Below are 11129 nucleotides of genomic sequence, written 5' to 3'. Positions count from 1 at the left end.
TTGGGGGTATTTGATAGACACATTTTTGTGTTTAATTTGATCTCAATACTATATATTGTTGGCACTAGAGTTTGTACTAATTTTGGTGTTTTATGTGTTTGTAGGCACCTTTGGAAAATAAACATTTTTTTGGAAAATTCGGCTCGAAAAGTTGGTAAAAGCCCCGGAGGACACGTGTTATTCGGACTCTCACCGTTGGATAAGGGGCACCTCAATTACTAAGGGGAATCCCAGGTCACCCCCAAAAGGCATCTGCTATTCGCACCCCTACTCTGGATAAGGGGCTACCAGTTTCTTCCCCATTTGAACCGAGTTTTGGCGGGAAAAATAGTTCTTCACCTGCGTAATTTTTGAAGCAAATTTTGGACGTGATATAAGGAGATTCAAGCGCTAGTTTTCATTGGGTTGGACCTGTTATAGCCTAACATGTATGGTATGGGTGTCCGAATCGAGTTATTTGGGCTGGATAATCGTGGGATGCAAAACAGGGAAGATATTCTCAAAACAGGGAAGATATTCTATTCTCGGAATTTTTGGATGGAAGATACGTGCATGGGTCGACTGTATTGGTTGGAAACAAATTCTACAGCTTAGAGAAGACGCGTGAAAAACCAGGAAACAAATCCCGTAACAAGTCAGCAGAATAAAAAAAAAATATATCGGAAATATTCTCTTCACTGCCGGATTATATTGAAGTTATTACAAAGATTTGGTCGACCTGTTGAGTATAAATAGGTTGCTGGGGTTGAGGAGAAGGGTGTCGAGAGTTTGGGGAGTTAGCAGAGACAAGAGAATGAAGAAATCACGAGTTGCAGGAAAAATTTTCTACTGCTGCAACTCAAGAACATGAAGAACGGACGTCCAGGAACCGTCGTTCTTCAACAGTGACAAGGACAAGTCTTCGTGGGTCATAGGTGTGGGTCTTAGAACCACATCGACAATAGCACTTCTCTTTTATCATTCTTGTGTGACGCTTCCTGTGGGTCTCACATTAGCTGTTTACACCATTTTCCCTTCTTCTCATCATTTGTAAACCATTTTTGAGCCATAATAAATTATTTTGAGAGCATTTATACTATTATGAGCTAATTCCCTCGTAACCAAGGCAATGGAGGAAGCTATTCACGCAACATAAATGGGTAACTATTTCATTTAATTATATAATTCACCTAATCGCTGCTTTTGCAGAGTTTTAAATTGTTTGAATGATTGTCTTAATTATTTGTTATTCAGTTTGATAGGTTATGCTTGGTTTAATCTCTTCATAATCTATGCTTAAGGTTTACAAATAATGTTTGAGAATCTGTATGATTGATAGTGAATTAAAGATAAAAGAGGATTTAAGAATTGAATAGAGTTTTGAAATATTTATCATTCAATTTTGCATAATAGTGGAATCTAGTGTCTTGATTACCTCTCGCACCCATTGTTAATAATTTTGTATATAATTTTATTAAATCTTTAAATTTAATCTCCACAATTCCGAGAGTTTGAACCTCATTACTACAACCACAATAAAAGAAAACCTATCAGTTTCTTCTCGAGACCCTGTCGATTAACGACTTAAATACTTCATTGGGATTGTGAAGCCAAACGAAACTACTTCTCTTGTAGTTGAGAGATCTGATCTTGCCATTTTCTATCGTACGAGTTCAATTGAATAATTGACTTGAGATTATATCTCTGATAGGGCAAGATAAAAAGAAATCACAAACATCTTCGTCTCATCGTTTGTGATTCCGCAATTTCTAGATTCGCTACCATACGATTTAGATTATTGTGAGGTGATTGATAATACTAGGATGTTCTTCAGGTATATAAGTCTGGTTTATCAATTGGTTCTTGTTCACCTTGATTTTTATCAAAAGACAGAACAAAACTTTTAGGTTTATCTGTGGGAGACAGATTTATCTATCCTTGTAGACTTTTCTGTGTGATACAGATTTGTTTACTAAAGTCGTCGACTTTGGGTCGTAGCAACTCTTGGTTGTGGGTGAAATCAACTAAGGGAATCAAGTGCGTAATATCCTGCTGGGATCAGAGACGTTAGGAGCGCAACTGTACCTTGAATCAGTGTGAGATTGATTAGGGTTCAACTACAGTCCAGACCGAAGTTAGTTTGTAGTAAGATAGTGTTTGTAGCGGCTTAATACAATGTGGTGTTCAATCTGGACTAGGTCCCGGGGTTTTTCTGCATTTGCGGTTTCCTCGTTAACAAAACTTCTGGTGTCTGTGTTATTTCTATTCCGCATTATATTTTGTTATATAATTGAAATATCACAGGTTGTGCGTTGGATCGATCAATTGTGAAATCCAACCTTTGGTTGTTGATTGGAAATTGATTGATCCTTGGATATTGGTCTTTGGTACCATCCAATTTTATCTCTCTTGTATTTAATCGAGACTCGCAGATTGCTTGAGTAAGATTTAAATCAAGAGATAGAGATATTAACTCGTTGATATACTTGTTATTAAGATTGAGTCTGACTGTCTAGTTGATTCTGTTAAAAGTATATTAGAGTTAGTCCATACAGATTTCTAATCGAAATATTGGGTGAGGTTGTTAGACCCCCGCATTTTCAATTGGTATCAGAGCAGGCAAACACCTTAAAACCTTATAAGTTTGTGTTTGTTCGATCCTCAAAAGTCTATCCCTATGTGAAATCTTTTTGGGAGACTTGCTCATGGTATCTGTAACGCACGCCAGAGCTCCTTAAAGATTGTTCAAAGATTATTCATTAGACATACGGTCCCTCATAATAATCACATTCCATCTAGTATGTCGGAAAATCTAGATGCGAGAAAACAATCTAAGGAAAAATTAAAAAGAATTTTCAAAGAAAACATAGTCAACGTTCAAAGGTATGGACTCTCACAAGAATTACTCTTAATCGCTTTGAGGAATACTACCATAAAAGATCAATTGACAAGAATATGTTTAGGGGGTTTGAAATTTTTTTGAAATTCTTAGAAAAGCTAAATTCCCTGGAAAATTTGAATTGCTCTGATAAAATTCCTGTGCCTGTAAAATCTTTTGATTATGCACAAACTGTTCCCAACGCCAATTCATGTGAAGTCAATAAGAGTTCATATGTAATTGGAAAAGGAACCATTTATCAGAAACGGTCAATTCCTGGTCATAAGAAAAGGAGCCTAATGATTCTAAGTATTATCTGTATACTTCTGACTCTGGCTACAAATGTCAACCGAAAAACTCGCATGAGAAATTCTCTGCAGTTTACAAACACCCGATTTTAGGTTTGGCTACACCCCATTTGTACATAACTTTAGATGGGGAAAGTAACGAGTTGATGTTGATTTAATTCCTTTTTTTTAAGAAGCTTTTCAGTAGTTATACTTTCCTTAATAATGTATGACCTTCAAAAACCTACTTACCTTTAGTGGGTCGCGGTTCGTGTACGGGTCCAAGCCATTGTGTGGGTATAAAAGAAGCCTAGATTACGCGCACTCTTCTTCCACCCCAAACAGTCCGCGTACGTGAACTATTCTAGGGTTCATGTTTTCTCTCCATTAAAGCTTGTTGAAGAAACAATTGTGAAGGGATTCTTCAAGATAAAAAGTCAAGTAAATAATTTCTTACCCACTCCCTTGTTTTTTTTTTTTTTTTTGAAGCATTCCCTTGTTTTCTTCTAGAATCATGAAGAGCGTTAAGGGTTCAAAAGGTTTTTCAAATAACCTAAAATTTTCATCCTCTTCCATGGATCTTCCTATTGAACAAAATTCTATTAGGATTAGGTTTGTGGATGAATCCTGTAGCAAAGTATTTGAAAAGATTTCCTCTACTGGTTTTATTTTAGAAAAGAAATTGGATGATACAAGGGGTATAAGGAGGAATTATCTTGTTTTGAAAAATTCAAGCTTGGAAACATCTTTGATGCCCTTGGTGAAGGTTTTGATACTCTTACTAGAATTTTTTATGCCAACATTTATGACGTTGTTCGTGAAGACATGGAATTCAAGACCATGGTCAATAGAAGAAGGATTCTGGTTAATAGAGAATTGATTTCAAAAATTACCGAAATTCCTTTGGGTGATTTCCGCCTCCCTAGACCAAACGATGAACGACCTTCACAAGAAGCCATTTCAAAGGAGCTTTGCGGAAAACGTGTTGTGTGGAATAAAGGAAAATTTCCCACTAGTCAACTAAATTTTCCTTTGAAAGCTTTTGGAAAATTGGGGATTTCTAACCTTTGTCCTTCAAAAATTGAAAATTCTCATTGGAGCCGTGAGTTTGCGGAATTGGTCTATTACCTTGAGAAGGAAACCATTAATATCGACACTTGTGGATTCATTGTTTGTCAAATGTTGGGTATGACTTCCGTTGACAAGAAGTTAGGCTACCCTTGCTTGATTGAGCATATTTGCCGCAATTTCTCCATTGAGCCCATTGGGAATTCCATCGGAACTCCCAAACTTGTTCGGCCATGTACTTTTGGTTGAATGAGGGAATATGATTGCAAAAGGCAAAGGTGTGACACAATTGATGGCTCGAGTGATTCTTCTTCGAAGTTTCTTCGCCAAATTTAAAAAGGTATTTGTAAGTTGAATACCAAAGTAAATTGTGTCCAAGAAAAATTACTTGTGATTGCCACCAAGTATCCCGAGATTAAGGAAGACATGGACAAGGTTCGTTCCACTTTCATGGACTCCGAAGATGAAAATGATGAGTAATTTTTCTCGTGTGCTTCTTGGTGTTAAAGATTTCTTGTCTATCTAGAAAACTTCTTATGTTTTTGTTTTATTTAAGAAGGATTACTAGAGTTTGGAATAGCCATTATTGTCAGTACACATAGCTATGACCATTTTTTTTTCATCTTTATTTTCTTTAGGTTTATTTATTTAGATTCTAAAAATTGTTTGGGAAATGATTTTTCAGTATTAATCTTTATGGTTTATATATTGAAATATGTTATGGGATATGTGTGTTTGCGTCCGTGAACTATTATTGTCCCATCTGATGTCAAAAGTTATCTCTTTTATATGTCGATATGCATGTATTGATACAAGATCGATGAACTTTTGACAAACAAAAGTTAAGCCTATTATGTCAATTATTGATGGAAGATAAGTTAAAATCTTTTGTTTACAAGGATTATGTCTATTGTATGTCATTGTGCAAATAGTGATGGAAAATAGAATGAATCCTTGTATATGCCGCAGTATTGATCATTCCCTTATCCATATTTTATGTGTATACTGCAATGCTCCATAAGTTTTTCTTGTGTTGAGCATAAGACGATTGAGTTAATCATTCTTTTATGATGAACTTAGTCGTAGCTCCGTAAGCTCTCTTATGTCGAGCATTTCCAACTAGATTAATCATAGATTCGTTTGTGGTTATTTTGGTTGTGCATTCCGATTAAATTAATCGTCGGTTCTCTTGTGGTTAGTTTAATTGAGAATTTTGGATATAGAAAATCATTTCTTTATGGTTTTTGGTGTCCAATAAAATCCTTCCTTTCTTGTAAAAGTAAGGTCGCTCTTGTTGTTCTCTTGGGAATGACATCAAATGGGGAAGAGTTCTTTTGAACTTGCGCTTAATTTCCGTATCTTTGTGGGGAGTGCGGCTGTGGAATTATTTAGGGGTTATCTTGTATCTTTATAAACTCCTTGATGAATGCATTTATCCTCGGCTTTATGATTGCATCTAAACAAGTTGATATGTACTTTTCGTTGGTCTTGAAGCGTCTTCATGAAAATTTCATTAGGATTCCGTTTTCGTACCTTTGCCAATTTTATTGACAAAAAGGGGGAGAATTAATGTGTAGTTCACACTACAAATACATATGATTTACGTGTTTTACGGGTCATTATGTAAAGGGGAGTGATACATATCACCATAGTATTGTTGTCGAAGTTGTGATATGAGAACTTTGATGTTGTGTGATAATACTATGACATTGTATAACAATGATCGAGAGTTTTTGTTTTCTCATTGTTATGGCTACGGAACTTCAACAACTATGATGCTGAATTGAACATCTATGAAATCATGGGAGTACTTGGAAAAGACGAAGTTTTCAAGTAACGTTGAAGCACCAAGGAGATCAAGCATGTGGACGAGAAGCTACAAAGTGTTATTTATTTTTTAATCCATATGTATTGATAGTTTTGTCACTAAAATTGACAAATGGGGAGATTGTTAGAGCATTGCTCGGTCGAACTCGCATGCGTTGCTATCTCAAGCATGTTTGTCAATATTAGTGATCAAAACTATATGTCTTGATTTCTAGCATACTTATGACTAAGTCTCGGTCTAGGATAGTTAGGAATAGTTGAGCTCCAGACTCCATGGCGATTATCTTGCAAAGACGAAGAACTACTGAAGGAACCGGTGGAACTTCATCCGACCAAAAGGTATGTGGAGACTTGAACTCATCTTGTCACTCAAAAGTCTATCTACTCTATCTCCTACTCTTGAGACAAAAGTCGTATAAGTATGATAGTTTTCATACATACACATTTGCTATTTCGAGCCGAGTTTACTCGCCTATCTTTTTCTCGAAATACGTGTTGGTAAGCTTTTGCTTTAACCATCTTCATCTTTACCCGTGACGAAAGTCATGATGACGTTTCAATATTGAAAAAAACTTTGATGATGATAGTCGATTCTTTATGTCTAACGACTGTTATAACATTATAGAAGAATGTTTTAATGATTGAAATATAGAGTTGAGAATATGTAACCACCTATGGATGTAAGCATATAGTGTCTTCATACATTAGTGTATAAATCCATGTGTCGGAAACCAAGTGCGTGCATATGTGTGCATGCGGTATTGGTAAAGAAGAAAGGTTGGGTACGCGTACCCGTACGCGTACTAGCGGAATGTCACGTACGTGAAATTCTTCTAAGTTTGAAGTTTACGAACTCAAAAACCAGTCACCTTAGGTACGCGTACTGGCGGAACTTTTTCACCCGAAAGTCTGTTGAGTTTGGAAACTAAAACCAACTCAAATCCGCTAGCTAAGGTACGCATACCCATATGCGTACCCAAGCTAGTTATTTCTCAAATCGGTAGTTCATGGACTTAAAAAAATAAATTATAAGGAATGTAATCTTTGAAAACCGTGGGTATATTGTTTATGAATTGATTCAAATGAATCAAACCGATTTTTTTTCAATTGTGTCTATGTATAAAGACCTAAGCAATTGAACAACTCTTGAACTAGTTCTTATGAGTCATTTGAACTAGTTATGAGAAAGATGAATACGGTTAATATGAAAGCACTCATATGGCTAACCATTGGTCAACCATTTGTGAACCAACCAATGTACACGTTTAGGTACGATTACTCAAATCTAAATGAACAAATTTCATTTGTGTGTGACAAGCTAAGTTTCGATCTAACGGTTGAAAGATATTATCTTTGATAAATCATGTTTTTCATCTAACGGTGAATATTGAATGCTTTGTTACCAAGGTAACTTAGATTGCAAACCCTGATTTGAAAACTATATAAGGAGACGTCTAGCAACTATGCAAAACTAATCCCTACACCTCCTGTATGATACTAGTTGGTTTGCTAGAGTCGATTCTCCTTTAATCGTAGGTTTATTCTCGAGACCCTGTCGATTAACGACTTAAAGACTTCATTGGGATTGTGAAGCCAGACTCAACTACTTCTCTTGTAGTTGAGCGATCTGATCTTGCCATTTACTATCGTACGAGTTCAATAGAATAATTGACTTGAGATTATATCTCCGATAGGGCAAGATAAAAATAAATCACAAACATCTTCGTCTCATCGTTTGTGATTCCGCAATATCTAGTTTCGCTACCATACGATTTAGATTATTGTGAGGTGATTGATAATCCTACGCTGTTCTTCGGGAATATAAGTCTGGTTTATCAATTGGTTCTTGTTCACCTTGATTTTTATCAAAAGACAGAACAAAACTTTTAGGTTTATCTGTGGGAGACATATTTATCTATCCTTGTAGACTTTTCTGTGTGATACAGATTTGTTTACTAAAGTCTCGGCTTTGGGTCGTAGCAACTCTTGGTTGTGAGTGAGATCAGCTAAGAGAATCAAGTGCGTAGTATCCTGCTGGGATCAGAGATGTAAGGAGCGCAACTGTACCTTGAATCAGTGTGAAATTGATTAGGGTTCAACTACAGTCCAGACCGAAGTTAGTTTGTAGTAGGCTAGTGTTTGTAGCGGCTTAATACAGTGTGGTGTTCAATCTGGACTAGGTCCCGGGGTTTTTCTGCATTTGCGGTTTCCTCGTTAACAAAACTTATGGTATATGTGTTATTTATATTCCGCATTATATTTTGTTATATAATTGAAATATCACAGGTTGTGCGTTGTACCGATCAATTGTGAAATCCAACCTTTGGTTGTTGATTGAAATTGGTTGATCCTTGGATATTGGTCTTTGGTGCCATCGAAGTTTATCTCTCTTGTATTTAATCGAGACTCGCAGATTGCTTGAGTAAGATTTAAATCAAGAGATAGAGATATTAACTCGTTGATATACTTGTTATTAAGATTGAGTCTGACTGTCTAGTTGATTCTCTTAAAAGTATATTAGAGTTAGTCCATACAGATTGCTAATCGAAATATTGGGTGAGGTTGTTAGACCCCCGCATTTTCAATAGCCAAAACCAATCGCAACATCTTCTTCCTTGAGTAACATCTTCATCATATCTGTAATAACATCCTAACCACCAGCAGTTCAACCCAGCACAACTAACAACACAGTATCATAACAACCAATTTTAGGCCAACTCTAAACCATTTGCAATTACAACACCACCTCTATAACCTGTAGTTACCTATAATTAATCCTCTAACTCATCCACATCTTCAACACATCTTCCACTCTTGCAGTAACCTCTATCTTCTAGTTATAGGAACATCAATTCTTCATCAGAGATTCAACAACAACTGCTCAACCCTAAAAACCCTAGCCTAATCCTAAAGAAACTCAAATTAAACCTAATACATCCAATTATACTTTAATTAAGAACAAACCCATCAAAAATTACTCGATTAATCAATCAAATTCAAACAAATAAACCTTCAAATTAGTGAAATCCTAATTTACCTGATTTTGGGAAGAACGTGAAACCCTAGTTTCAATTCATCATTAGGTCGACTTCAGAACTTTAATTAAACTTCAACCCTTGTTTCATCACCAAGCATAGCTCTAAATTTCATCTTCTAAATCTTCAGAATATCAATCAACTAATAAACCCTTTGTTTGTAACAACATCAACTCCTTCTCGATCTCAAATAACATCAACACCGTCACCAATTATTCGTTTACAAAGTTCCCCTAAGTTTCTGATCTCATAGACACATAACCTTCTCACAGAATCATTAGAGCTGAAGAACAGGGAAAAAGAGGAAGAAAAAAGAAGAAGACAAGAAAAGAAGAAAAGACTAGATGACCGCGCGCGGTGGGAGGCGGACGAAAAAGATGGCTGCAATAGCAGTGGGGGTCGACGAAGAAAAATGGTATGACTAAAGACCAACAATATGGCCACTGTTATCACAAATGGCACAAACTCACTACCCGGGATTTGAAGTATGGAGAGTGTTCAACGTTGAGCTTGACTTTGCGATGTGTCTTCCCTGGAACATATGAAATGTGAGAACTAAATAGCTTTAACACAATCGAGTAATACTATGATAGAAGGTACACCAGCTTGAGTAAGCAAAATCATAATATCAATTGAAAATCTCCCAACTGGATCACATACAGTGAAATCCAAATCAAGAGTGATTCATTATCATTACCCTGCCCTACTTGTGCACCAATTGCCAAGTATTTTTCACATAATATATCAAAATGCAAAGAATTTGTTTGCCAGCATAATTTACTAAAGCTTACAACCTAACCCAAAATTCCTCAATTCTAATCATGTCGTTTCCCATTCACAAGAACCAACCAATGTCATAAATATAAATAACTCCACCCAGTACAATCACTTACATTGTACACTAATTTATCAGGGTTCACATAAAAGTATAATGACATATCACAAATTGTTAAGCAAATAAAAACTGAATTACTTTTTATTCATTACAACCCAATACATTTTTTCCATATCACTATTTCCTATCTTAGAACATACAACAAATGCCATGCATACATTTCAGAAACATAATTAGTCCCTTACTCTTTTCTGTCTTAGAACTAAGAACAAACACTTCGCATACATCATTTTGTTAACTCCTTGATGTTTTCATTTTAAATATTTGTCTAGAACAGAAACAAACCCAATGAATAAAAATGTATGAATTCCAAATATAATATCTTACCTTAGCAGTCGGATATTCAACTTTTAACATCTTCAGGTTGATCCAACAGGAATCATGATTACTACACTGATAACCACTGCAAACAATTATACATGAAACTCTATAGCTATAGAAAGTTTTAGTTAGGATTAGGATACACAAAAGAGGAAGTATGGAGTCATAGAAAAACGAAGCTTTGACATGAAGCTGTTCGAAAGATGACGAAACCATACCATTCAAGTCAGCGTTGTCCAATTGCTTCTATGCTGAAATCTGGAAGGAAGAAGAACTCTGAATTTCCGAAAAAATCAATTTGTTCACAGAGTGTTATCCGGATGAGTAAATCAAATGAGTTGTTTTTAAGAATTGGTGGGGTGTTTGCAAGGCTGGGTGGAAATAATAACTCTGACCATCATATTCTCTATTATTCTTCTGACCATTTGACCATCGTCTTGTCTCTATTTTTCTTCTTCTTTCATTCTCTGTAACATGGATTCAATTCTCTGTAACAAAGTTTGAAAGTGATTAATGACTTTTTTCTGTAAATATGTTGAAATGGGTTGTTCATGTTTATATTATTTTTATGAATTTTCCATTTGAAATTTATGAAATTCCATTGAAGAACAACTAAAATTTTTGCAGGAACATGGTACTGAAATTCATCGACTCCAATCGAATCAATGGAGTTTTTGAACAAGAAATCTGTTAATTTGATAGTATTTTATTAGAATCCACAGTCAATTTTCCCAATTCTCTCCGTTTGATTCTGGAAATCAAGAAATTTAAGTTTGTTTTGTTGTTTTTCTGCACAAAGATTGTGACGGAGAGACAAACAATTTTCATCCCTTACTCCT

This window comes from Papaver somniferum, unplaced genomic scaffold (assembly GCF_003573695.1).
Source record: "Papaver somniferum cultivar HN1 unplaced genomic scaffold, ASM357369v1 unplaced-scaffold_135, whole genome shotgun sequence".
Lineage (NCBI taxonomy): Eukaryota > Viridiplantae > Streptophyta > Magnoliopsida > Ranunculales > Papaveraceae > Papaver > Papaver somniferum.
This window is presented reverse-complemented; position numbering follows the sequence as displayed.